We start from the raw sequence: 5,781 nt of genomic DNA, 5'->3' as shown, positions 1-5,781 counted from the left end.
CTTCTGATTTAGAATATGCTTCTGTATACATTAATATTATATCTGTGTAGGATCTTCCCCCAGGTTAACTGCAAAATAAAATACAGTGATGCAACAAACACACACACATGAAATGGAGAGAGGAGGAAATAAATTTAAAAAACACTATTTTCCAAATTTAAGAATTAAAATGCATTTTAATCAAAAAATAAAAATAAAAAAGATAAAATATGCTTCTGTGAATTCAACTTGTGTTCTGTAAGTATCAGTAAATATTTAGATGCTTATTAGTTATGTGTGATTGAAGATTATTTAATGGTAGGCTTTATAATTTACAGTTTAAAATTAGGCTTGAGGTGTAAAGTGTAATACTTCTCCCCAGTAGTGAAAGGAGATAGCTATATTAATGTTGCCCCTGGCTTGAAAACAAAGTTGGCATTTCGAATATGTGTGAGATTCTATTTTTCTATACTTTAGGTAAGTGGGACATTATGAAGTTTACACACGTTTCAAACATACAGTATGTTTTTAAACTTACATTTAAATTAATTAAAATTAAAAGTTGACTTTCTCACACTAGTCACATTTTTTACTGTAGTAAAATATACACAACATTTGGAGATGGGACCTTTAAAGAGATGATTAAGTTGAAACAGGTCTTTAGGGTGAGGCCAACCCAAGCTGACTGCTGTACTTACAAGAAGAGGAAATCTGGACACAAGCAGACACCAGGCAAGCACGCGCACAGAAGAAACCACACGAGGACATGTCAAGAAGTCAGCCATCTGCAAGCCGAGGAAACAAGCCTCCCGACAACTTGATCCTGGAGTCCCAGTCTGTGATACTTCATCACAGTTGCTGTAAAGGAATACGTATCAGAATAATACAAAGGACCTGTTACAGACAAACCATTGTATTCAGTCTACAGGGGATAGCAAGCAAAAACTAAACAAAGGGGGAAGATGAAATAGGCTTTGGTTTTTTTTGAAGAAGCCTTGATGGCTGCTTTACCCTGTGTTGGTAAAGAGGCACTCTTTGTTGGGTCCTACTTAGGAACTCAGCAGAAAATAGCCCAGACACCAGCCGGCCACTTGGGAAACCCGACCTTCATTCCATAGGCATCAGAGAAGAGGAGATGGTGAGCTCTGTCACGGAAATTGCTCTGCAAATGAACTAAGTGCAGGATGAGACTAGAAGCTGGGGCTAGTTCGAGGCTGACAGCAACGCAGGGCCGATGTGCTCAAATCAGTAGACTGAAGAGTATATAGCACAGGGAACTATATTCAATATCTTGTAACTGACGGTGAAAAAATACGAAAGCAAATATATGTATATTTATGTATGACTGAAGCATTATGCTGCACACCAGAAATTGACAACATTGTAAACTGACGACAATAAAAGTATATACATATATATACAAAAAAGAAAAGAACATGAAAGAAAAACACAAGAGATTTAATGGTAAGTTAGGGGGAAAATAGAAAAGAAACTGAAGTGAGTTTTTAACCTGGGTAACAATGATTTATCAGTAAATGGAAATCAAGAAGGGAATTAATTTTTCTGGAAAATGAGTTATTTTAGGAATTTTGTATTGAATCATATGTATTGAGTTTCACCCTTGCCCACCCTCCCAATCCCCTTAGCCAAATTTGTTTTTTTCCCATAGCATTTATCATTCTGATACAACTTATTTATTATATTTACCGACTATTGTCTGTCTCCCTTTCCCAGAAGAAGCTCTACCAGGGCAGGGATTTGGGGGAGGTTTGTTCATAGGTGTGTCTCAAGCATCTTGAACCATGCCTGGCATGTAATAAATGCTCAATAAATACATATTAGCCGAATGCATGGATAGACTCAGCATCCAAGGAACTATTCACCATGCAGTTGAAAAATAACTAACAGGTATTGAGAACGTGCTCACTGCAAGTTGGGTGCTTTGCCTGTTGCTTTCAGTTACTGTAGGAGACAGCATCTTCCCTTTATAGGCAAGGAAACTGATGGCTCGGCTGTGAAGAAATAGTTTAATCAGGAAAGTGGCAGAACCAGTACTGGAACCCAGGTGAACAGAGTCCAGTGCCCTCATACCTACCATAGTGCCTCTCACTGTACATCTCCATCTCATGGGGTGAAGAGGCAAAATGGGAGAAGGAGCTGAAAGAGACTGGGAATCAGATGTCCAGTAGGAGTAGCTGAAACTCTGGAAGTAGACGCTGCAATATAACAAAAGACCAAGGAGAGATGCTTACCTTTCCCGGGGTTGCCCCATTCTTTTCCTAACCAGCATGCTGTTGCTGATGTTGGTGGGCTGGTGAGTTTTTGTGACATCTCTTCTTGCCTTTTGATAACAGAAATAACAGGTTAAAACCATTCATTCTCCAGAACTACTGTGTTTGGAAAGCCCAGTTCTAACAACAGCAAAAATCTCTTGTTTTATGAAATTCACTGTTGAGCTCACATACACCTGGTATTTTAAGTGTAAAAAAAGAGGGTACATCTAATAACCCTGAAGAGCTGCCTCAGGAGGTCTGCCTGCGAACAAATGACACTTTGTCCATTAGAAGAGAGCAGAATACTGGGGAATCTTGTGGGTCCCCAGGGGCTGAATGGAAATGCAGGCATGTTACATCAAAGGCACTCCACATCATCACCTCTAGCTGCTGAAAGCAACAGATCGCCAAATGGACACTTGAGAAGTTACATCCAAAGCCTTTGAAGAGGTTGTTACGATAATTTTGCTTTCAAGAGATAATGGAAACTGTTTCACATGTTAAATTTTTTAGACAGTCTACCTGCTTTGCTACCAGCAAAGGTCCTTTTTATTGTAACAGCTGTAGCTTATACTTGGATGTGCTGACTGCTATGTGCTGAAATATCTAAATAAACTAATGTAAATTTTATAAAAACAAAGATAAAGTTCTGATTTAAGCTGAAACTCCCAGTTTGTTAAGCTAATTTAAAATACCACCCACTTCAATTTCTGCACAGAAGAGAACTGAAACTATGTGACTGCTCTGGAAGGAAACAATTTTTGTTTCTGTTTCCTAAAACTTTCATTCTAGTTTGTATGTGTAGTCAAAAGATGTCTGAAGACCCACCAGGGAAACAACAGTGGAAACTGACCTCCTTGTGGTGAGATCATTGTATGTTTTAAATGGTAAATGATCACATTTCAGCAGTTCTGTAAAACTGTAGGTCATGGACACTTAATTACATCTCTAGGCCTCTTTTTCTTCAGTCATATCATGGGAGTTCTTCAGTTGGATCCTGTGAGTTTTAGCCTAGAATCTCCAAATTTGTGCCCCCAAACTCTAGATTTCCTATGGCATCTTCGTTCTTTTTACCACCTGTATATACCACTGAACTATTATTTATGACCATTTTTCTTTAAATAGGCTCACTTAAAATAATCTAAATATGTTGATTTTTAAGCTAAAAATTTACATGACTACTCAAAAGGAAAACCAGCATCATTTGCCCTAGCTAGAAAGTAGCTATAAGAATAATTATGAAGAAAAATAAACACAGACTTATATCTTAGCCATGCATCACCTTTAAAAGCTGTGATTCTGAGACCTTCTCTTTCTTTGATAGAAAAGAAGATGAACAAGAGTGAGAGACACAGAACTAAGTTATCAAAACATTGAAAAGAAATGAACTTCCGTGGCGTTTACTGCATTTGAAATGTACCACCCCTTTTGGCACCCATCCTGCATTTTGGAAAGTCACTATCCTGGAAATCCCCAAGATTCCTTTTAGCTCTAATAGTCAGATAGCAATGTCTTGTAGTAACTTATGGTGAAAAAAAAATAAATACGAATATATGTATGTTCATGTATGACTGAAGCATTGTGCTGTACACCAGAAATTGACACAACATTGTAAACTGAATATACTTATATATATATATATATATATATATATATATATATATACACACACACACACACAAAAATAGTCATATAGCTCAGTAGAGGGCTCAGACTTTGAGGTCAGACAGGCATGGATTCCATGTGCCCTACGCAAGTCTCAGTTTCATTATCTATAAGATGAGACTAATAACATATAGTTCACAGTGGGGTTTTTGGTCATGTTTTCTTATTTTATTAAATCGTATTCTTTAAGGGACAAACACAGATGAGTAAGCTACAGTGAAGAAATCTTTTCATAAGAGAGTTAAGCCATTAAAAGATACTTCCAGGTATTATCTTTAGAGATGCTTTTTTTTTTCTTTGGTTGTCAAACAACCCTTTATTAGATCATTTTCCTTTGTAGTTCTTAACTCACTGGGCATCCCACCGCGCCACTGTTGATGTCCTCTATGACGTCATAAAGGCGGCCATCAACATTGCAGCCCACAGACTGGAAAGTCCCCAGGATCTCCTTAATGGTTCCGGAGAGCTCTCTAGCTAGAGATCAGTGCTGCATCTGTCAGGCAATGTTGACAATCTCATCAAAAGCGATGTTTCCACTGTGCTTAATGCTTTTCTGCTTCTTTCTGTCCCTTGGTGGTTCCTTGAGGGCTTTGATGATCAAGGCAGAAGCAGAAGGTACCACCTCAGTCTGGGCCTGTCTGTTCTGAATGGTCAGTTTCACTGTAATCCTCAGACATTTCCAATCACCAGTTGCCTTGGTGATGTCATCACCAACCTTTTTTTGGAGACAGACCCAGGAGACCGATCTTGGGGGCCAATGCAGATGTGGCACCGACTTCTCCACTGGTCCACTTCAGGTATACGACTTTGATCTCACTGGGGTCAAACTTAGCCAGCATGTTGGAGGTGGCTGGTGTTGGATGAACCCAGATTCAGGACCGAAGTTGCACCTTGGCCTCCTCTGGGCCAAAAGCAGAAAGTTCAGTGATGCTTCTCTTTTCCAGGACTCTGGGAAATATTCAGCCCCTGCAGCTACCACAAATGCAGCAAATCCCCATTTGAATCCTTTTAATACTGCACCGACAAGAGAAGCATCATTTGCAAAGCCACCCATGTCTCTCCAAGCTTCACTGCCACCCCATGGATCCCTTAGGCCTGGTGCAGCCAGCTTCTCCTGGGCAGCTTCTAATGCTGAACCTCCTGTCTTCCACTGTTTATATTCTGAAAGTTCGCTTTTACTATAACCATGTTCATGTCCCTGTCCATGGGCTATGTCTGCTTTCTTCAGATGATTCTTTTAAAATGCAGCATTACTGTGTTTAATCTGTATGGATCACATGAACTTTTTCTGACAGCAATCTGACCTCTCAGGACACTTAATCTAGCTCACAGTGTTACAAAGATTAAGTGGAGATATTTAAAATCCACAGCATACTACATAGTGCATAGTAGAAGCTTCACAGATATTAATCTTTACTTTATATTTTACATGAATTGGACTTATCTAGCAAAATTTCAGGAGTGGTCCAATGGTTCTGAATCCACAAATTCGAAATGCACTTTTTCTCTCACCAGTGGGATCAGACCGTGGGTTTATGTAAACTGCTTTCATAAACTCTTTTTGGAAACAGAGACAAAATATATTTAAATATATTTAAAATATATTTAAGCATCTACTGTGCTTGTTTGAATAGTGAGGAGGATCAACTCATCCTACCAATAAAACCAAAAGATTAACATGTAGCTAGATTTTAGTGTAAAGACTTGCATGGCTAACTAGTGAAAGGAACCCATGAGGGTGAGAATGTGTTGGGAGAAGAAGTCAGGATTATGAGTAATGTTTAAATCTCTATTTTCAACATAAAAAGAACTCATCATTCAGTTGCGTCTAATAAACCCAATGGGGATATCAGTGAACTTTGTT

At 38.7% G+C, this 5,781-nt stretch overlaps 1 pseudogene; it reads right to left on the bottom strand.

Moving 5' to 3' along the window:
• Positions 1–4,260: 4,260 nt before the first annotated feature.
• LOC102529424 (large ribosomal subunit protein uL11-like) lies at positions 4,261–5,372 on the bottom strand (annotated as a pseudogene).
• Positions 5,373–5,781: the final 409 nt, after the last annotated feature.

This window comes from Vicugna pacos, chromosome 14, assembly GCF_048564905.1.
Source record: "Vicugna pacos chromosome 14, VicPac4, whole genome shotgun sequence".
Lineage (NCBI taxonomy): Eukaryota > Metazoa > Chordata > Mammalia > Artiodactyla > Camelidae > Vicugna > Vicugna pacos.
The sequence above is the reverse complement of the archived record's forward strand: the minus strand, read 5'-3'. Positions and strand labels throughout refer to the sequence as shown.